The sequence below is a fragment of the Aedes albopictus genome, chromosome 2 (assembly GCF_035046485.1).
Source record: "Aedes albopictus strain Foshan chromosome 2, AalbF5, whole genome shotgun sequence".
In the NCBI taxonomy this organism is placed as follows: domain Eukaryota; kingdom Metazoa; phylum Arthropoda; class Insecta; order Diptera; family Culicidae; genus Aedes; species Aedes albopictus.
Genome location: NC_085137.1, coordinates 355,186,730 through 355,210,933, shown reverse-complemented (window position 1 = coordinate 355,210,933; position 24,204 = coordinate 355,186,730). Strand labels below are relative to the sequence as shown.

The following is a 24,204-nucleotide window of genomic DNA, read 5'->3' as shown; positions in this document are numbered from 1 at the left end:
TGGCAACAAGTGTGAATGACACCGCGCAGTTGAAACAAGATAAGCATTGTGAAAATTATAGAAGTTTCCTGCATATATATTGCGTTACAGTTACGCTAGTTTCTTCATTATTGCAGTTATTAAATAAAGCACGCAAAACTTTATTATAGCATACCAATATTCGAAAAAGGACATAGACTGACTTTGGTGTTCAGTTATACATTGAACATTGCATTGGTCTCCAGGTGATGGTCGGCCCATGAAACAGAAGTAGTTGAACAAGAATTTCTTAAGCTAAAGTTTGCTTAACCTTCCAGCGCGCGCGCCATCAAACAACCGAAACTGCACCGCGCTCGCGCTGTATACGAAAAGCGAGGTTTTTTTGGTAGTGTTGTACTTTTTACAACAGCGCGCGCGCTGAAGGGTTAAGAGTGGTTTGTTCCACTCTTGAACAGCTAAAATGTTCGTTGGGCGAAATGCGTTAAATAAACGTTTTTACTATCATCGGAAAGGGAATTAATGTTGAGACTCTTTTAACTAACACTGCGTTTTGCTACCTTAAAGCAAAATTATAACATTTGTTTTAGTATTTTGCTTATTTTTAATAAAAACCTCCCGTTAATCAACGTTGAAAATTCATTGAAAGTTATCGTTGCTCATTTCTGCTTCCATTTACCCATTCGGTCGTTATCTGTCGAGTGCTTCTCTTCCGGTCAGATGACAGATGGGCGGAGCTTGTCGGCAGTCCAATTAGTAGCACCGTTCGCAACTAATTGCACCCCATCGTCGCATTGCTTTCTGTTGTTGGGGGCGGCCTCAATGAAGAATGGTTTACTCGTCAAAGCCATCAGCTTCACCCAGTCGAAGGCCGTTTTTCGTATCTTCAACCGTTGACACCATTTAGAGTTTAGATGCTGTCACCAACATTGCATGTGATGCATTTGAGGGACATATCTGTGGTTGATTTGCACAAGAGATAATTTTGTGTTGTTTCACGCGAGCAATAGAGTGGAACGTTTTCAAGACAAGGGCGTAGCCAGGGGGGGCAGGGGGGGGGGGCCGTGGCCCCCCCCTGACCGATCAACTATATTCTAACTTAACTGACAAACTTAGATGATCAGAGCTGTTTTTGACTAGTAAAAATAAAATTCTCCTGCATCCTCGTATTTTTTTAATGTATGCAGGAATTCCTTCGGAAATTCTTGGAGGAATACCTTCGAAAATTCCTGAGGGTATTCTTTCGGAAATACCTGGAGGAATTCCTTTAGAAATTCCTGAAGGAATTCCATCCAAAATTCCTGGAGGAATCCCTTCGCAAATTCCTGAAAGAATGCCATCGGAAATGAAGGAATTCCTTCGGAAATTCCTGGAGCAATTCTTTCGGAAATTCCTTGGACAGTTCCTTGGGAAAATCTTGGATGAATACCTTCGGAGATTAGTGGAGGAATTCTTTCAGAAATCCATAGAGAAATTCGTGAGGAAATCCTTAGGTGAATTCCTTACGAAATTCCTGGACAAAATAATTCCAAACTTCCTGGACGAATGCTTTTGGAAATTCCTGGAGGAATTCCTTCGGAAATTGCTGGACGAATGTCATTGAAAATTCCTGGAGGAATTCCTTCCGAAAGTCCTCGAGGAATTCCTTCGGAAAGTCGTAGAGGATTTTTTTCGGAAATACTTTTTGGATTTTTTTTTGGAAATTCCAGGAGGATTTCCATCGGAAATTCCTGGAGGAATTCTTTCAGAAATTTCGGGAGGAATTCTTTCGGAAATTGCTGGACGAATTCCTTTGGAATTCCAGGAGAAATTGCTTTAGAAATTCCTGGAGGAATTTTTTCGGAAATTCCGGGAGAAATCCCTTCGGAAATTGCTGGGCGAATTTCATTGGAAATTCCAGGAGGAATTCCTTCGGAAATTCCTGCAATAATTTCTTCGGCAATTACTGGATGAATTCCTTCGGAAATTGCTGGAGGAATTCCTTCAGAAATTCCTGGAGGAATTTTTTCGGAAATTCTTTTTAGATTTTTTTTCTTGGAAATTCCTGGAGAATTACCGTCGGAAATTCCTAGCAGAATTTTCTTCGGAAAATCCTGAAGGAATTCTTTCGGAAATTCCGGGAGGAATTCCTTCGGAAATTCCATTAGGAATTCCTTTAAAAATTCCTGGAGGAATTCTTTCAGAAATTTCGGGAGCAATTCTTTCGGAAATTGCTGGACGATTTCCTTTGGAGATTCCCGGAGGAATTCATTCGGAAATTTCAGGAGAAATTACTTTAGGAACTCCTGGAGGAATTCTTTCGGAAATTTCTGAAGGAATTCCATCGGAAATTGCAGGAGGAATTCCATTGGAAATTCCTAGAGGAATTCCTTCCAAAATTCTTGGAGGAATCCCTTCGCAAAATCCTGGAAGAATTCCTTCTGAAATTTCTGGAGAAATTCCATCGGAAATTCGTGAAGGACTTCGTTCGGAAACTACTGGAGGAAATTGCTGGACGAATTCCTTTGGAGATTCCTGGAGGAATTCATTCGGAAATTCCAGAATGAATTTCTTCAGGAATTCCTGGAGGAATTCTTTCGGAAATTCCGGGAGGAATTGCTTCAGAAATTCCTGAAGCAATTCCTTCAAAAAATTCTGAAAGAATTCCTTAAAAAAATAGAATTCCTTCGGAAATTCCTGAAGGAATTCCTTCGGAAATTCCTGAAAGAATTCGTTCGGAAATTCCTGAACGAATTCCTTCGAAAATTTCTGGAGGAATTCCTTTGGAAATTCCTTGGGGAGTTCCCTCGAAAAGTCTTGGATAAATACCTCCGGAAATTTCTGAAGGAATTCTTTCAGAAATCTATAGCGAAATTCCTGAGAAAATCCTTGGATGAATTCCTTAGGACATTCCAGGAAAAAAATCATTCCAAATTTCTTAGAGGAATGCTTTTTATGATTCCTGGAGGAATTCCTTCGGAAACTACTGGACGAATTCCTTTGGAAATTGCAGGAGGAATTGCTTCGGAAATTGCTGGAATAATTTCTTCGGAAATTACTGGAAGAATTCCTTCGGAAATTCCTAGTGGTATTCCTTCGGATATTCCTTCGGATATTCCTGGAGAATTTTTTTCGGAAAGTCTTTTTGGATTTTATTTTTGGAAATTCCAAGAGGAATTTCCTCGAAAATTCTTGTAGGAATTTCTTTACAAATTCCGTTAGGAATTCCTTCAAAAATTCCTGGAGGAATTCTTTCGGAAATTCCGGGAGGAATTCCTTCGGAAATGGCTGGACGAATTCGTTTGAAGATTCATGGAAATTCCTGCAGGAATTCTTTCGGAATTTCTTCGGAAATTCCTAGAGAAATCCCTCCGGAATCTCTTGCATGCATTCCTTCTGAAATTCGTGGAGCAATTATTTCGGAAATTCCTGGAGGGATTGCTTTAGAGATTCTTGGAGAAATTTCTTAAAAAATCCCGGAGGAATTCCATTGGAAATTCCTGGAGGAATTCCTTTGGAAATTCCTTCGGAAATTCCTGGAGAAACTCTTTTGGAAATTCCTGATGGATTTTTTTTGGAAATTCCAGGAAGAATTCCTTCAGAAATTCCTGGAGAAATGCTGTCGGAAATTCCTGGAGAAATTCCTTTGGAAATTTTCAAAGGAATTTCTCCATGAATTTCCGATGTAATTTCACCAGGAATTTTGCGAAAGAAATTCCTTCAGGATTTTCCGAATGAATTCCTCCATGTGTTTCCGAGAGAATTCCTCCAGGAATTTCCATGGCAATTCCTCCAGGAATTTCGGAGGGAAATCCTCCAGGAACTTCCGGAGAAATTCCTCCAGGAAATTTCGGAAAAATTCCTCCACAAATTTCTGGAGGAATTACTGTAGGAATTTCCGGAGGATTTCCTCCAGGAATTTCCAAAGGATTTCTTCCAGGAATTTTCAAGGGAATTCCTCTTGGAATTTTCAAAGGATTTCCTCCTGAAATTTCCGAAGGAATCCCTTCATGAATGTCCGATGAAATCCCTCCATGAATTTCCGAAGGAATTCCTCCAGTAATTTTCCGATGGGATTCCTCTACGAATTTCCGAAGAAATTCTTCTAGGAATTTTCAAAGGAATTCCTCTTGGAATTTTTAAAGGATGTCCTCCTGGAATTTCCGAAGGAATTCCTCCATGAATGTCCGAAGGAATTCCTCTATGAATTTCCGAATGAATTCCTCCAGGAATTTTGCGAAGGAATTTCTAAAGAATTTTCCGAAGGAATTCTTACATGAATTTTCAAAGGAATTCCTCCAGAAATTTTCCGACGGAATCCCTCCACGAATGTCCGAAGAAATTCCTTGAGGAATTTCCGGAGGAATTCCTCCAGGAAATACCGAAGGAATTCCTCCATGAATTTCCGAAGGAATTCCTCCAGGAATTTTGCGCAAGGAAATCCTAAAGCATTTTCCGAAGGAGTTCCTCCATGAATTTCCGAAGGAATTGCTCCAGAAATTTTCCGAAAGAATTCATTCACGAATTTCTGAAGAAATTCCTCCACGAATTTTCGAAGGAATTTCTAAAGAATTTTCCGAAGGAATTCTTACATGAATTTTCAAAGGAATTCCTCCAGAAATTTTCCGACGGAATCCCTCCACGAATGTCCGAAGAAATTTCTTGAGGAATTTCCGGAGGAATTCCTCCAGGAAATACCGAAGGAATTCCTCCATGAATTTCCGAAGGAATTCCTCCAGGAATTTTGCGAAGGAAATCCTAAAGCATTTTCCGAAGGAGTTCCTCCATGAATTTCCGAAGGAATTGCTCCAGAAATTTTCCGAAAGAATTCATTCACGAATTTCTGAAGAAATTCCTCCACAAATTTTCAAAGGAATTCCTTCAGGAATTTCCTGAGAAATTCCTTCATGAATTTCCGGATGAATTACTTCAGAAATTTCCGGAGTAGATCCTCCAGGAATTTCCGAAGGAGATCCTCCAGGAATTTTCAAAGAAATTCCTTCTGCAATTTGCGAAGGAATTCCTCCCGGAATTTCCGAAGGAAATCTTCCAGCAATTTCTGAAGGAAACCCTCCTGGAATTTCCGAGGGAATTCCTGCAGTAATTTCCGGTGGAATTCCTCCACGGATTTTCAAAGGAATTTCACCTGGATTTTTCAAAGGAGTTCCTGTCGGAATTTCCGAAGGAATTCTTTCGTGAATGTCCGAAGGAATTCCACCAGGAATTTTCGAAAGAATTTCTCCAAGAATTCCTTCACGAATTTCCGAAGGAGTTCCTCCATAAATTTCAGAAGGAATTCCTCCAGGACTTTTGCGAAGGAATCGCTCAAGGATTTTCTGAAGGAATTCCTCCATGAATTTCCGAAGGAATTCCTCCAGAAATTTCAGGAAGGAATTTCTCCAGGTATTTCCGAAGGAATTACTCCAGGAATTTCCGAAGAAATTCCTCCAGGAATTTTCAAAGGAATTTCTCCTGGAATTTTCAAAGGATTTTCTCCTGAATTTCCGAAGGAATTCCTCTACGAATTTCCAAAGAAATCCCTCCCGGAATTTCCAAAGAAATTTCTTATGGATTTGCTTTGAAATACCTCCAAAAATTTTCGAATGAATTCCTCCAAAAATTGTTGACGGTTGTCCTCAAAAAATTTCCTTAGGATTTTCTCACATAATCCCTAAACGTGTTTCTGAAGGAATTTTTGAAGAAGTTTCTCAAGTTTTCATAGGAGTTTCGCAGTACATTTAAGAAGGAATTTCTTGAGGAATTTCCGAAGAAACTTCTCAAGGATCTTTCGCTGGAATTCCTTGAGGAATTTCGTAAAGATTTATAAAAAAAAACCGAAAAAAATCCTCAACGAACTTATTATACAATTTCTCACAAAATTTCCGAAGGTAATCCATAAGACATTTCAGACATATGTCAAAAAAAAATCCAAACGAACTCCTTTAACAATTTTCGAATTTTCCTTATCAAGGCATTTTTGAAAGAACTCTTCAAAGAATTTCCGAATGAGTTACTCTAGGAAATAAAAAATCACAAAAAGCATTTCTTCAGGAATTTTCGAAATATTTTTTCAAGGAAGTTTTGAAAGATTTTCAAAGAAATACCTTATGGAATTTCAGAAGGGATATCTCAAGAGACTTTTAGTGATTTTTTTTTTCAATATTTTCGAAAGAATTGCTTCAGGAATTTGGGAAGGAATTCTCACAGAAATTTCCGGATGAATTCCTTCAAGAATTTTTGAAGGCATTTCTCAAGGAATTTTCGGAAGAATTCCTCACGAAAACTCCGAAGGAGTTCCTCATGGAATATTCTAAATCTATTTCAAAGAAATTCCTCAAGGAATTCTCGAAGAATCTTCTAAAGGGAATCGTAGAAGAACTCTCGATGGAATGTCTTATGGAATTTCTCAAGGAACTTTAGAAATGAAGGAATTCCTCATGGAATTTATGAAGAATTTGTCAAGGAATTTCAGGTGGAATTCCTCATGGATTTTCGAAATAAAAAAATTATTTTTAATTGGTTCCTTTAAAAATTTCCGAATGCATTCCTCTAGCAACTTCCAGAGATATTCCTCCAGGAATTTCCGAAGGAATTCCCGTAATTCCGAAGGAACTCATTAAAGGATTTTTCGAAGAAATTTCTCCAAAAATTTCTTAGGGTATTCCTCAAGGAAAGGAATATTAGTTTGATTGGAATTATTGAAAGAATTCCCGGAGAATTTCTTAAAGTATTTTCTGGAGCTTCTCAAACGGATTTCTGGTGGAATTAAGAATAATATTGGTAAAGAATTACTTGGGAAATTCTCAAAAGAATGCATGGTGAAATTCGTAATAAAACTTCTGGAGAAATTATTGAAGAAATTTCTGAAAGTATTCCCAACGGAATTACTGCAAGTTTTCCGAAGGTGATTTCTTCTGGAATATCTACATTAAAATTACCTGGAAAAATATTAAAGAGCAGCAATCCACAAATGAAATTTCAGATGATTTCAATCTATTTTATTGATATAATTTTATGTTGGTTCATTGATTTAAAAAACGATAGCCTTATCAACAGGTATTTAAAATGCATTTGTGGTTCATATCACCTACTCTAACAATATGGTTGATAACAAAGATTTACTGCAAGGTACATACAAAGAAGTAGAGCTCCTAATTGGTTAATTGACCGGGAAATAATGCCCTGTGACATCAGTTTTACTACGCCTGATTCATCAGAGATACGGCAGAAGTTGATGGCAATTTGAATGAGTAAGATCAAAGATCAACAAAACAACCACGGTGGAAATCACCGAGCCACAAAAAAATGTTTGCGCAAAGAAGGTTGGTTGCATCTCTTTTCCTTATCTTGTTAACTTAATTTTCCTAGTTATGCCTTAAGCAAACTGCGTTATACGTGACTCACTAAGATAAGTAAGCGATTTTATGATGACGGAGGCTGATAGTCTGTGCTTGCGCACCGAAGGAAGTAGACTAATCGGTTGAGGTTTTTTTTCTTCTTCTCCGGTGCTCTGCATCGCCTTCGCACGTGTGATCAAAATGTATGTAATCAGTTTGTTGCGCGCTGCAAGCCCCAGTATGCGTTGCTGTGAATTTGAGCGGAGGAATTCAACAATTGCACACATGCTGAGCGCAATTATGAGATTAACTTGATTAGGTGTTAGCGTTTTGTTTGGGTGGGAAAAATTGAAGCAATTATCAGAAGTTTTACTTTGATTGGGTGTCAGTAACAGAGAAAATTATTGAAACGTTTATATGAAATTCAAAGGATCATAGCATCAAATCTACTGCAAAACACATGAAACTCGAAGATTATTCAATACCATCTAAATGAATTGGAAGAGTTCACAAATAATAATAATCACGTAAGATAATGTGGTTTAAAATATCATCTTTGGCATCGTTCACATTTTAAATTATTTTTTATAGAATTAGCCTGTTAGAGATCATGGAATGCTAAAACATGGATTAGTTAACGTCAAATGGACGAACATGAGGTTTGAAATTGAAAGAACCCTTTCGCATTTTTCCCTGCCGCATACTGAAGGGAGAGGAAGTCCAACTTAGCCTTACGATCCATACAAAAAAATACATACAAAAAGCGTTACGAGGGGGAGGAAGGCGGTCTGAAATGTCCGATTTGAGCGTTACGTAATTCGTGTACCTTTCAAACTTTTCTCATTTTCATTTACCAACGGCCATAGTTTAAAGGAATTCAGTGATAAAAGCATCTAAACAATATTTGCTAGATTCAGAACCGAAGGAACGATTAGTTTGACTCTCAGTAGAGAGATTTTGGAAGAGAAGAGCGCAGCGAGGGCAGTAATGCTGCAGCACGGGACTCGGTAGAACGTGGGAAGATATAGAGAACGCGGAAGCAGCAGACCCGCCTCTCCGGTAGAAAAAGCACCGACAGAAAGAAGCGGAGTGCCAACACATAGAACTGCTGTGTCGTTCACAGGAAACATGGAAGATCTACCAGATGCTCAACACAACTCAAAAAGGCTTCGTGCTACGAACCGGAGTGTGCAAGAATCTTGAAAGATGGACGTGAGATTGCAGGTGAAAGCAACACAATGACGAATTCCTTCCTGGGTGGTACGGGGAGCGCAGACATGGACGTCCAATTCAGCGGAGGTAATGATTACGTCAGTACAGTTGGGAGCATCAACGAGGCAACTCCCACGTTAAAGAAAGTTAGGAATGTTATCCAGCAGCTCAAGAACAATAAAGCAACTGATAAGGATGGTATCGGAGCTGAGCTCATCAAAAATCAAAATGGGCCTGGAAAAGTTAACCTAACCGGCTGATAGTCCGGAGACCAAACAGCTACTAGTGTGCCACATCTACAAAAACAAATGACAAGTTGGAGTGTGAGAATATCAGTCGTTCGTCTTCCGTCGTCTTTCAGCTAAAGTAAATGAGTTTGTGGGAATTGATCAAGTCGGTTTCGACGTGCGACAAAACCTCCAAAAATGGCATGATTACCTGGCCCCAACGCACCACCAATTCATCGTCGTTAAGGTGGCGTCATGGTAGAAACCGGCTTCTCCATCTAACTCATTAGACTGATCAAAACGATGGCTTTCGTGGTTTCGGGCGACCTGTCTAGTTCATTCGAATTTCACCGGGGACTATGACAAGGTAATGAACCCCTATGCCTACTATTCAACATCGCCCTGAAAGGTATTATGCGACGAGCCGGGCTCAATAGCTGGGGCATGATTTTCACGAGCTCCGACCAATTTGTCTGTTTTGCGAATGACGTGGATACTTATGATTGCTAGAACATTTGGAACGGTGGCTGAATTGGACAGCAAAGGTTGGACTGATGGGAACGCGTTAAAACCATGTACATGCCAAGGCAGCAGTGTTACGGACTAGGAGGTGGTGTAGCACTTCGGCTACCTCGGCTCCTTATTAGTATTATCGGTAGATATTAAAATTAGCCATGAAATACGAAAGCGCATCAGTCGGGGCTTCTATGAGCTCCACGAAAACCTGAAGTTGAAAACATATTCACGGGTACGTGGCGGTAAAATAAGATGCATGAGCTCACTATACTCTACCTTAAGGAAGACCTTAAGGGCAACGTGCTGCCCGCGTAGCATACAATAGCACTACGAGTAGTGTGTTTTAGTAATAAGGATTTATGGCACAAAGTCCTTGTTAGTTTTGAGAGTTTCTAAAATTGCATTTTTTTGCCTTGCTAAAAGTTAAAGACTCGGACTTTGTCTACCTTAGACTACACTTCGTCCCCTAAGTACTGAAAGGTAAGTGGTACAGCGAAATCTCGAAAATTTAATTAACATCTGAACATACACCACAATAATCAAAGCCTTATTCCTTGAAACTACGAAAACACATTATGACTCAGCTTACCAACCATTTTTACCCACGCTTCCTTAAATGAGTAACCTAGTTCTAGCATTAGTATTTTAAGTATCTAATTGCATACTAACCAATTAAGGATCAATAACCCAAGGAATAATGAATGCTGCACAGTGACAGCTGTACATTGGCTGGCTAATGGTGTCAGTGACTGAACACATGACAACTGAATATTGGTCTGAAGTATGGCTTGTTCAACCTCTTCAGTCAGCAATACATAGATGGCTGAATGTCAAGTGGAATAAAATATTATTCATCAGCCCTCCTAAGATGTTACTCTAGGTGCACCACGATGGCGTCGTGCACGTTCAGTGAGCTTGTCTGGGTTATATTGACCCCAAAATCCTACTAGGGTTAAAACATACACCAACATTAAAAAAATAATCATCTGTTGTTCAGGCTATGATCATATAGTTTTTGACAGCTGACCCAAGCAAATTTTCGTTGAGTCCACTTCGCTTCTTGAGTCTCAATATAGGTGCAGTTGAACTTATACTCTTGATTATTCAAACACAACAAGTAATGCTCTTGTTTTCGATAACTGTGTGTGGTGTAGAAGTGACTATTAATCCAAGTTCAATACCCTGTTTTCCCATAGATTTATGCATTTCTCAGCATCTTTCCTGCACAAGCTTTCGAAAATGTTTTTTTATTTATACATTTTTAATAAATTTAATTGATTACTGATCATGCGCATAGTAAGGCTTAAACCAGCCTCGCATGAACCTCAAATCAGCCAAAGATTTAATAAAATCATCAAAATTAAATGTTTAGAGGTTGAATAAAGGTTTGTACCTCTAGTGCTCAGCATTTGTTCAAATGAAGGCTGCTTTAAAATAGTTGGAAAATCGTTTATACAGTTTCAAATTATTACAAGGGAAGGACTAGTAATTGAAGGACTCACGTGCATTCTTATTGCAGACCACATTTAGTAATTTTACAGAGTTAAGCATGTAGCCTAAAGCTCCATTTTTTCTTTTTTGTCGTGGGACTGAACTAGAAGTTAGACATGGATAGGGCCAGAGTTCTGATGCATGGATAAATATCACTAATACTGTTTTGTTTTCTCATAAATCAAATCGGATGTGTTTGATTAGAGGCGCTTAGGATTTAAATACCCATGTAAATGGGACCTTTTCATCGAATTTGTTTTCTTGAATTTCTGAGGTTACAAAATAAGCACTGTACAGAAAATGATGTTTTATTGGCTTTCAATGACAATGGAGTAGTAAAAAGGGCAGTTTGAAAGGTGGCCAGACTACCCGAGCAGAAGGGCATACCTTACAAATACCATGCGAAGAGCAACGTGTGCTCAAATACCTAAAATTGTTATTGCTGCGTTATTCTACGAAATGTTATGAGAACATCACAATAACAGTTGGAGTTATTTGAGCAGAGTTTGGTATTGATGTAGTATTTGTTAGTTTGGCAATGAAAATAATCGAAGAACGAGATTTGCTATTACTTCATGAAATCATCGAACATAAGAAACATTAAATAACAAGAAATGTTATTAGTTTGTTATTCAATCACTTTGGAATAACAAATACAGCTCTTGAAATTTTAGGTATGCATTCATTATTGAAATAACAAGACTTGTTATTTTCTAGGTGTTATTTATACAAAATTTTGGTATTCGTTTTAGTTATTTTGCCTCTTATTACCACCTAATGAAGGGCATATCAAGGTATGGTAGTATTTAAAATAAATACCTTGATATGTTATTCACTTGTTATTTTCTTCTGCTCGGGTAGGTGCAAAACGGTCTTCCACAAATAGGACGAACCGAGTGTTGTGGCGAGTAACTGCTGATTCAGTTTTATCATTATATGTCTTACTTAAAAAAGGAAAGAAATCAATTCAAATAACTGTGGTAGTGCGTCAGAAAGATGTATTTTGAGAACACCTGTTGTTACTGGATGTAATACAAGAAGATGGTGGCTCCAAAGAGGACAACTTGCTTACGGAATCAAGTGCTTCAGAAGATGGTGGCTCCAAAGAGGATGACGTACTTGCGAAGCCAAGCACTACATGTGATGAAGATTATAACGTGCAAGCCCCTCAGCCAAATGGCCAAACTTACGGCCCAATGAGTACTGTCCATGCGCATGTCATAATCGATGAGGGGGGATAAGGCAACACTAAAACAATTAAGAATCTATATATTTGACAGCTTACATGCTGGTTTTGCTAACTTTCCGATTAACCTATTGAAACTCTCGGATGTAGATGCACAGAATGTTACACAGAATGTTACAGAAAAACTTGTAGTTAGAAGACACATTCTGTGTCTTCTAACTACAAGTTTTTCTGTATGTTTATGACATACCAGCAAATCTGGTAAATGCCAGTAGAGGGCAACATATATCAGTGTACCCTACCTTGCGTCGTCGGCGCAGTTGGTCGTGGAGCGTGCGACCGTGCCGAGCTCTCAACGCATACTGAATTAGACACCAGCAAACAGACTGCTTTCTCCAGATGATTTATTCAAAGATATTTCTTCCAAGTATTTGTTCAGGAATTTTTCCAAAGATTTCCTGAAAATTCTTCAGAGGATTTCTCCATAAAGGAGCTATACGAGTTGAGGGCAGGCAAAATCTCGATTTTTTATTCTATTAGAATAATGTGCCAAATTTTCATAGAGATCCAAGGAGTAGAAGCTAAAGTATACACCCTCATTCTTGGTTTCGAACGAATTCACTTTCGAACGTAAATCGTCCGCAATCCCGTTTTCTCCAGCAAAATCAAATGGGCAACGGATTCGAACGAACAAAATACGTTCGAAAGTGGAAACACTCATAAACAAGAATGAGGGTGAAAGCCTTTGGTGCCTCGCTCTTTTACGGCCACGTAGTGTATACATGAAACTTTAAACGCGATTTTCTCGGAATCATGTTTTTTAAAAAAAAAAGTCGATACTTTTACTGCGATTGCGGAAACATTTCTCAACCAATTTTGTTTGAGTGTTCGCTTTTTGTGTGTCGTGTCCTTGAATGATTAATATTTTTTGTAAGAAAATTCATATCGGTACTATGACTTTTTTTTCATACATTTTTTGGATATTGTTTTCTTCTAGAAAATCGATTCCGATTGCAAGATTTAACCATTTAACCACTCGTTGTGGAGAGTGATTCTTTTTAATTCGCAATTTTGTGAATTTTGGGTTTTGAGTTTTCTTATTTTTATTTTTGAACATCCCCACACTTTTATGTTTTTCCTGGAAGCCTATTGGGATACTGATTTGAAAACATTTTGAAATTTTATGATTAAAAAAAAGTTTCCGATAAAAAAAATATTTCAATAATATTTTTATTTATTTTTTCATGGAAACTTTTTTTAAGTCCTTTCAGGGCAATAATGTTTGAGTGTATTCAACGCCTTCAAATTCCCCGTAACGTGGGTAGATCACCTTATAATGGTGCGTTACGGTATAAGATCTACCATAACAAATTTTGATTTCGTAATTCTCATGCTTGGTTATGCAGGAAAATTATAAGATCTTCATTTGGTTTACTTTTTTTTTGTTTTGTTTGATTTTTATATTTTATTTTTTTCATTACTAACATACCATTTGTTTCAGTGTTATCTGTTATATTTTAACTTTGATATAATAATGATTTTGTTTCAGCCTTGTTCAGGTAAATAAAGCTTTACAATTACAGCTGAAGGTCAATTAAAATGCAATATATCACAATAACAATATTTATTATTTCAGGTAAAATCAGGTAATTGGTCAACTATATAATAAATTATATGTATTTAAATTACATGAAACTTGGGATTTTGGGAGGAGTAGCCTAAGGAAGCTAAATAAACTGGTTTCTGGGCAAATGTTCGTGGGGTAGCCAGACTTTGTCACGAGATAACAACCATAGTGTTGTATTCCGAAGGTTTCCAGTGAATTTAGCTTACCCTGCTACAACAATAACACACTTAATCCCACACTCGATGTTCGGTACTTTTTTTAGCGGAAACATTCGCCAAACTAGAAAAGTGCTGAAGTACGGTAAAATTTGTTGCTGATTATTAATAGTTCATTTATTTATCATCTGATAATTTACAAAGTTACAAAGTTCAATAATACAAAATTCATGTTATACAATACAATCTTCATCTTACACTATACTTATCCTTTACCCACACAGAACATTTTCGTCTAAATCCTTCAATCGTTCTGGCGTTTTTACAGTCCACGGGTAACATATTAAAAATTCTTATTCCGTTGTAGTATAGAGTAAGGTGGGGCAAAAGTTCGACCTTAGTTGATAATTCAACCTATTTCAAAAAATCGAAGCAGATAAAAATAAATAAATACCGTGTGGTGATTCTACCATCCATGAGCTAAAATTTTGCTGAACAAAGTTACGCCAAATGTCTTTTCAATTTTGAGTTACAACACTTTTTGTATGTGTGTGTTTTATTCGAACTCTTGCCCCACCACTGGGGCAAAAGTTCGAATCTAGTGTTTGTGGAATTTCGCTAACCGTAGCACACAATTTTGACACTTTGGTAATAGAAATACCTGAAACCACTTAATATTTGGTGGTAAAACTGGAATACACTTTAAAATTCGATTTGGATTTTACCCAAATCAGGGTTAAATTTACTACACCAAAAATTAGTAGTTTTCCGCCAAATTCAAATAACACAAATTTTTTTTCAACTCTAATCGAATTTTCTCACTAATTTCATCACTCTTAGAGATAGTATGTACATTTTGCAGAATTTTAGGTTTATACCTAAAGTTGACACATGACTCGAACTTTTGCCCCACAATTCGAACTTTTGCCCCAGTATGTGTAAAATACGATTTCCAAATCTTTTTTGCAAAAAGTTATACATGCTAGAGCATCTTCAATATATACCTAGTTACGCCCCAAAATAAAATATCGAATTCGATTTTATTAAAATTTCATTCCATGCGTTGGAAGGGCCATCCCATGTTACATTTTTTTGATCAAAAACCAACATTTTGTCATAACTTTTCGATATATTGATAAATTTTCATAAATTTTGGAGTGAAAGACTCTTTTTCAGAAAGGGTTCGAACAACCTTGACACCCGAAAGAAATAATTTGAATTGAACTCAAAAACTTCAAAAGAAACTCTTGCCCCACTCGAACTTTTGCCCCACTTTACTCTATTGACTTTTGGTTTGTAGACATTGTAAAGGGTACAACGCGCAAATCATCAATTTGTCTCGTTCTATGTTGATGTACACTACTAGCTCTAACAATAATATAACTTAGGTATTCTGGTAGTCTGTTGTTCGTCAATTTATATATAAGCAAAAGAACATTGAAAATTATACGCTGTTTAACAGACTGCCACTGTAGTGTGTCCAACATTGTCCGGATGGGGGTATATTTACTATTGCTGTGTGCATTCGAAATGCAAATATCAAATGCGGGAGCACCAAATGCGGTAAGATTTTCTGACAAGTAACCCGCTGTCAGCGGGAGCTTTTGAATCCAAGGTTGGCGTTGGTTTTGGCTATAGTTGCTAAGTTGCCTTTGGTAACACTGTGTTACCGCGTTTGGAGCGCATTTGGGCACCTTTTGCATCTTGAACGCACACAGCAATACAATTTAAAATGAACCTCATAAATTTGTTCTGAAGCTTCTGTAGTCTTCGTAAATGTGTATCACTCGCCAGAAATAAAACAGATGAACAATAATCTAACTGAGGTGCAATTAACGACTTATACAAAAACACTTTACTCCAAAATGTGAGCTGACTTTTCAGACGTACTAACATACCATATTTTCTAGCAACTTTTTTAACAATATTATCAATGTGTTTCTTGAATATCAATTTATGATCAATGTATTACTAGCGTGGTTCAAAAAATCGTTTTTGCTCCACACCGCTTATTCGATTCATAACCATATTCAATGTCTTCTCCCAAAATTTGAGCTGAATTGGTTGAAAATTGAGAGTGCACAAGCCCTTCAAAGTTTGTATGGGAAATACTATGGAAAAACGACGTTTTTCATTCAATTGACCGTAACATTTCCCCAAGTGGCCAAGAGTGTTAGTTGACCCTTGATACTCCTAGGCTACTCTATTAGCTTCAACTTTGCCGAAGACCACATTCAAATCGGACGTCTCATTTATTAGATATCGATTTTTAACCAACTGGTGAAACTTTAACAGTGATCGTTCAGCTTTCCAGCAGGCAACATTGTTGCACATGGCGCCAAAGATAGCACACAAAAATCATGGCTACTATGTTTCAAGGCAAATTGCAGTGATGCCCATCAAATAGTGCAACCATCATGATCAAAGATTTTTATTCTGGATAAAAATCAATAACTAAATTATGAAGGGTCCGATTTGAATGTGGTCTTCGGCAAAGTTGTAGCTGATAGAGTAGCCTATGAGAGCGATTCCAAGCAACAGCATCAAAATTGAGGAAATTTTTTAATTCATGATTTTCTATTGAACTGAAACTTTGCACAGTTTTTCAGTTCCATTTCAATCGCCATTTTTCGATATCAAATTTTTATTTTGAATCACGACTAACTTTTTAAAAGGGTGTATGTGAAAATGGTTCAAAAATATTCAAAAATCTGCACAGCCAAAATGGTTCGTTCGATTGCTATGAATTTTTCAGCAAAGTTAGATAACTAAATGGTATTTCCTAAGAAAATATACACTGTGAAAAAACATCTTTTTTAATATTAAAAAATATCATTTTTGTCACAAAAACTCAAATATCTCAAAACCCTATCTTTTTACCATCGTATTTTTTTTTGGGAAAGACGGTCCATTGTATTAGCAATCTACCATAAAAATTTGGTGATGGTAAACTAATAAACAAAAAAGTTATAACATTTCAAACATTTCACTATTTTCACATTTGGTACACCCAAACCTTATTTTACGTCCACTATTGGCTTAGCGAAAAAAAATTCTACCGGTAAAATAATGATCAAAATACACATTTTTATATTTTTGTATACTTCTCCTAATCATCAAAATGTTTTAAAAAATATAAAACTGTTGAGTTTGCTCATTGTCTTAGCGGTAGAATTTTTTGTCGATCAGCCAAGCATGGACGTAAAAAAAGGACGAGGTGTAAATATTTTTTTCTGTGTAAATTATTTCGGTCAGAAATCGCAGTTTGATGCTGATTTTATTGTTCAGCAAAGTAAGATAACTAAATGGTGATTTCTAAGAAAATATACACTGTGAAAAAAAATATTTTTTTAACATTAAAAAATATCATTTTTGTCACAAAAACTCAAATATCTCAAAACCCTATCTTTTTACCAACGTAATTTTTTAAGGAAACCGGTCCATTGTACTACTGCAGTAATTCTGAAAAGTGACGTAAGCGCCATTCAAAATTTCGATATTTTTTGGTATATTATTTATAATATCTGGGGTGAGAATAACACTGTGGTATTCCTGCTGTATTAGAATGCAAGATCTAATCGTAATCTATCATATTTGGAAAGAAACTTAAAGGATGAGCAAGAGTTTTATGCATAATAACCAAAAAATGGGCCAAAACTATCAATGTCGCTTACGTCACTTTGCAGAATTACGGCAGATTAGCAATCTACCATAAAAATTTGGTGATAATAAACTAATAAACAAAAAAGTTTTGACAATTCAAACATTTCACAATTTTCACATTTAGTAATAATTTTTTTTTAGTGTAAATTATTTCGGCCGGAAATCGCAGTTTGATGCTGATTTTATTGTTAATGGCCTTGCGTGAGTAGAACAAGCTGTTTTTATTATGTATTATGTATATTATATGTACAGTAATGTTCCGATTTTATCACGCCCTCCGCGCATTGATCGTTTATTCATTAATTTGCTGTTACATTTGAGGACAAGTGTTTTCCCTCTTCTTCAAGATGAATGGTGAAAGCGTGTTTTGCAACGTTAAAAATATTGAAATGGGTATAGATGTTGAAGTATATTTCAAAGCATTTTTGAAAAGGGGCGTGATTATATTGTTTAAACAGATGTCGCTGATGGTATGGTGGCATGACTCTCTGCACTTAGCACTTCTGGCAATTTCTCAGATGGCTCGTCTGTCAAAGTCTAGACGGCAGGACGTGCAAATGCGTAAATTTGTATTCAATTTGGGCATAACCAGTTTATCTATGGTGCTTTCGGTGAGATTTCGTAACTCTTTTGAACATTTTTTTCATCAAACGGTCTACAAGAGAGCGTTGAGTTGAAGACCTTTGAGAAAGCGATTGTTCATGTTGTTCGTTAGATTATAATAAACAAAATCACTTATTAGTTTTAACTGACCAGTTTGGTGTTGTTTACTTGGCTGAAGAAAAAATTTACTATAAAATTTTTAATATCCATAGCGGTAGTATTTTTTTTTGCTGTTTCGTGAGCATTGTCATGGTATGTATACAGACAAACAAACGTAACACTGACGAAATTTTCATTGACCACGCCTTTAACGATCATTTTGAATCTTGGTTGTGGCTTTTATGACCAGAAGAGTGCCCATCGTTTTTCTTTGCGTTTGACGTTTCACACTAGCGCCTTCTGATGACGATATTGCACAACGCAGTGTTTCGTGAAACATTTCCACCAGGTGGTGGTAGTGGGAACTGGGCGATGGATTTTCACGAAAATTATTCTAGGCGTTTCGTCTGTTTGTCTGTGGTATGTACCTCTCATGCATTTGTTGTTGTTGAAGTTACTCGCATTCTTCCGATCATAAAGTCTGTTCTCTAAGAGGTAATTTTTTTGCAGATCAACTAGACGTATACGCGAATATATAAAACTTTTATTATGCAGCTTTCGTCTTAAAAATAAGTTTAATTCCATTTTTCTTATGATCAACAGCTTTTCAACGCTATCAAGGGAACTTTTCAACAGTCACGTACAATAAAAAGTATGACACTCTCAATATTTTTGATCACAACACTGGATCGCGTCTAAGTTTCAAATAGATACTATAGTAATTATGAATTATCAAACAAAAATATCATGAAAACAACTTGTTTAATTCAGGCGGTAGCCTTTACAATAAAATCAGCATCAACATATAAGGGGCTGTCCATAAACCACGTGGTCATTTTTTTGGGACTTCTCAACCCCCCCCCCCCCCCCCCCCCCGCGTGGTCATTAGTCCATACAAAATTTTTTATTCGTCCATACAAAATGGTCATTGGCCGAACCTACCCCCCCCCCCCCCCTCATGACCACGTGGTTTATGGACAGCCCCTAATTCTCGAAATAATTTACACAGAAAAAAAAATTTTTTTGTTACTAAATGTAAAAATTGTGAAATGTTTGAAATGTTATAACTTTTTTGTTTATCAGTTTACCATCACCAAAATTTTATGGTAGATAGCTGATATAATGGGCCATTTTCCCTAAAAAATTGACGTTGGTAAAAAGATAGGGTTTTGAGATATTTGAGTTTTTGTGACAAAGATCATATTTTTTTAAAGTAAAAAAAGAAATTTTTTACAGTGTATATTTTCTTAGGAATCATCATTTAGTTATCTAACTTTGCTGAAAAATTCATAACAATCGAACAATCCGTTTTTGCTGTGCAGCTTTTAGAATATTTTTGAACTATTTTCGCATACACCCTTTTGAAAAGTTAGTCGTGATTCAAAATAAAAATTTGATATCGAAAAATGGCGATTTAAATGAAATTGAAAAACTGTGCAAAGTTTCAGATATTTTTGAAATGGTCGCTCAGGATCGACTGACATGACTCCGTGGAACGCCTCATGAGTATCAAGGATCAACTACCACTTTAGTGTACTTGGGGAAATGCTACGGTCAATTGAATGAAAAACCTCGTTTTCCCATTGTAATTCCCATACAAACTTTGAAAGGCTTGTCTACTCTCAGTTTTCAACCAAATCAGCTCAATTTTTGGGAGAAGGCTTAGAATCTGATTACGAATCGAATAAGCGGTGTGGAGCAAAAACGATTTTTTGAACCACGCTAATGTATACCCCTAAATATTTAAAAACTTCAACTCTTTCTATTTCAGATCCGTCAATCTCTAGTTTCATTTCGTCAAAATTCACATGTTTTTTGTTCGTATTAATCATCGATTTAGTCTTTTGCACATTTAATTTTAATTTTTTGAATTTTAACCATTTGGCCAGTGTGACAATATCTGCCCTCATTTTTCTTATCGCTAGTAGAGGTTCTTTTTCACCAATAAACAAAACGGTGTCATCACAATATTTTATAGCTTTCTCCATATCGTTTATGTATATAATGAATAACAATGGTCCTAAAACACTACCTTGTGGTACTCCTAAGGGAACTGACTTGGGTGATGAAGTAAATCCGTTGTATTGACTGATGTGTTCAGCACATCTAAGTTTTCTCCTGTAGCGAGAAGGTTCGGTTGAAGTTGTTACTGAGTAATCTTGACTTTTTTTACTAAACGGTCGTCTTTAATTTACCGTGATTTAGCGTGATGTAGGTGTAAAAGATAAACTGTGAGTATTTTAATTCTCATATTTTGTTTCTTTGTAGAAAAGCCAGCCATTAGTCGGCAGTATGTATTTTCTGACCGCGAGAAATTCACGGATTCGCAGAAGGCTCAGGAGTGGTCCACTGATATCGGGAGTGTTTACTAATAAATTATATTTCTATTGTTGTGTCAATAAAGAGCATTTTGAATTGAAACCGGCTCAGATTGTTGGGAAACGTTGAGAAATACATTTTCACCAATGAAAACAATACCGAAACACTAACCGAACGTCGCCAAAAAGTACTGGGTTGCTCAGCTATCGACCCAAAAAATGCGTATGGATTTACCGAACGGTTTTCAATAAAATTGCTGAGCTGTCGTCATACTATTACATCCATCTCAGTTATTTTTGAAAGTTCGTTGAAGCGCCGTGGCTACCGAGCGCTCAGTATTGTTTTAATAACCGAACTGATCACCGAGCGCTCAGCTGTTCTAATTTCGTCAAAAATATTGCTGAGTTCGGTAAAAAAAAGTTAGTGTGAACCATCAGGTAGATTATTCCCTTCCGGTATGACTCTGCAGCCATAGGTAATCCTTGCGCTGATGGTGGGTACTCAATCATCATCATCATCATCATCATCATCATCATCATCATCATCATTCAACCCCTTCAAATTCTTCAGAAATGATTGAGGAAAAATGTAAAATATGTTAATTGTAGCGATTCAATAAGAAACAATGACATGTGAAAGGTGATCAAAACATATTTTTTAATGATTAAAAAAAATGCAAAAACTCTTTCAAAGACATTAAAGACTATTTTGAGATACAGAACAGTCCTAAATATCAGTTAAAAATATAAAATTTTTGACTGCCCAGGAAAGAAAAAAATAACAAAAATGCTCAAACTACGGCGTTGGAAAAGATTCTATAACATTTACCCGAAAACCATTTACCCGAAAGACATTTACCCGAAAACCATTTACCCGAATGTAACATATACCCGAATGCCAAATACCCGAATGCAACATTTACCCGAACGCGACATTTACCCGAATGCAACACTTACCCGAATGCGACATTTACCCGAATGCGACATTTACCCGAATAGTTTATTACTATGCACAAATTATGATTTTGTGAATAAAGTTCACTTATTTTGTTCTATTTAAAAAGTGCATGTATTTTTTTTATTGTGGATCAGAAAAGCATTTTGATATTCCTCAAGAACCCATTTTATCAAATTTTCCCTGAAATGATCCGCGATAGGAATTCACAGGGCATATGCTTGAATAAAACTCATAACTGCAGCTTACATTTGTTATGTTAACGCTGTTAGCGTTCACTCTAGATATTTACGCTTCTTTGATTCGTCCGCAACAAACTAAATAACATTTCAACTCCAACTCGCAAAAGTAGCCTCTTATGGAAAGAATGAATACATTATATGGAGAAATTGCCAGTTTAGCCAGTACCAGCCGACCAACTCACCAACAGTTTACGGGTGAACAATGTAAATTCGAAAGAACAGCCTATTTTAAAAAGAAGGCAAATCTTAGAAGAAGTGGATAATACTTGCGGTATGGCTGCCAGTTTGTGATCGTGTATAAAAGTAGCTAATTTTGCATTTTTTGGGCGACCTCCTGATTGATTCGGATTGGCGTTCGGGCTAATTGGATGGAGCCGTAAAAGAACAGAATATCAACAAAAATCCTTTGATTAAAATAGCATTGTGACAGCCAGTTAGTCCTGTACCAGAGTGCTTGATGATCACTCAGTCTGATGATTATTAGGTCTAACCAAAGCCTGCTATATCAGGCCAAACATTTCAATAGGTCCTATCTGCATTTGAAAGGCTCTCTTTGTTCACTTTCTCTTTCAATTATTGCAATGTAATGGTACACTTTTCAACTACTTTTGCAGTACAAATCAAAAGACGATTGTTTTGACCATCGTTCAATGCAAGGAGACAATCATAATACAAATAAACAGCTGAGATATTAATTAAAGAGAGAGAAATCAAAGAGAGCCGCTCTTCTGCAGATAGGACCTTTAGACATGTTCGGCCTGATATAATACCGGGCCATAACATATTTATTATTGACAAATCATATGGGGATCAAGTACCGTAAACCGGGGTCAAATTGATCTCCGGGTCGAAATTGATTAGACGATTTTCCGTTAGATAAAACATACTTCAAATAGTTTCCAAGCAAATATCGTTCAGTATCGGTTCCCAACTGCACGATAGTTGAAAGGAAATTATTTAAAATATGCTAAACCGAACCGAAAAACGTGTGATCAATTTCGACCCGAAGATCAATTTGACCCCGGTTTACGGTACACATTTTTTTTATTTTCGGGTAAGTGTCACATTCGGGTAAATGTCGTATTCGGGTAAATGTCGCATTCGGGTAAATGTCGCATTCGGGTATTTGTCGCATTCGGGTATTTGTCGCATTCGGGTAAATGACGTTCGGGTAAATGTCATTCGGGTAAATGTCTTTCGGGTAAATGGTTTTCGGGTAAATGTTATAGAACCCGTTGGAAAATGGGGTTTGGCATTAAGGACAAACGTCTTAAAATCCCGCTACAAAAGTGCATCAGAACTTCAGACGCACAAATTTCAAGAAGCAAGCTTCAAACAACAGTGCATTTTATTATTCTGTTCTTGCTCACTTGTAATAAGCTTAAAATGAGAAGCTCAGGTGCGCTGGTTTTATTTACGAAGAGATTTGTGCCCTTGAAATCATGAGTAGGTGCCAAGGCCGGCCATTGTGGCGGCCATTTTGGGATTCTAAAAAGTCTGTCCTTAAAGGGTTAAAGAAAATACTGTTTTCAGATTTTTTTTAATTATGAAAAACAGACACGGACACCGTTTTTAGCCAGAGGCTGTGCATACTGAACCCTCGCCATGTTTTCATGTTCTGAAAAAATGACCACGTGGTTTATGGACAGCCCCTAACAATACAGCGTAAAATATTCACCAGGACGCGGTCTGGTTTTATATCTGTGGGCCCACGCAAGAAAAATCCACGCAACTAATTTTCGCGCAGGAGTCTAAACAGGTGGAATCTCCGCAATAGTACTTTGTATGACTTTAAACCAGAATTAAAAAAAAAAAAACTTTTACAAATTTTCAAACTTTTCGTTATTTATACGCACCTCAACATACATAACCCCTTACGGTAAGTGCACGAGTGATAAGCAAGAGTATGCTGAGGGTGACGGGTTCAATTTCCGATCGGTTCAGAAATTTTTCATAATGGAATTTTCTTCGACTTCCTTACAAAAATACAAAATTCCTTAAAATACAAAATGATCATTGGAATTTTTATTCCTTTCTGATCGGGTACCAGTGATTAGGTTTTTGATATTAAAAGATGTCAAACAAAAAAACAAAAAGAATTCTTCATATTACTTATTTTGAAATTTTAATATGCAATTACAATCACCACCAACTGGCATTGACCTAGAATCCCGGATGCGAGCAAGCCCCATTTATTGAAAAAAGTTGTTTGATATCCACACCTGCAACATGCAACCGGTTGCTATCATGATGGTTCTATCCAGCCGCTAATGCATCGCTGACGTGTCACCATTATCCCAACTGTGTCAATTCACATGCACTTCGCCGCTGCAACTACCAGGTCTGGTACATATACGTGTGTCAAAGTGTGTCAACGGTTAATTTTTAATCCCCAACCCACTCGGGACACTATCGGCCATCCCATTCCACATGCCGCACGTTAGCCTCTCCTAGAGCATCGACACTAGCACTATAATTTATTCAATTATCTGTGCAGCAGCAGCAGCGAAAGGCCTCTGAAAGGTGGCTCTATTCAACTTCAATTGAAACAGAAAGTGCCATGGCCTTCGCTAAGGGACCAGTTGCAAGTGGCTCCCAGATTGGATGGACAACTATAT

General features: G+C 37.0%; 1 protein-coding gene across 8 annotated transcripts in view; it reads right to left on the bottom strand.

Annotated features, from left to right (window-relative positions):
- Positions 1-24,204, bottom strand: part of LOC115263285 (tetraspanin-18) — a 174,516-nt gene that overhangs the window by 47,557 nt on the left and 102,755 nt on the right. The gene's annotated exons all lie outside the window — the stretch shown is intronic.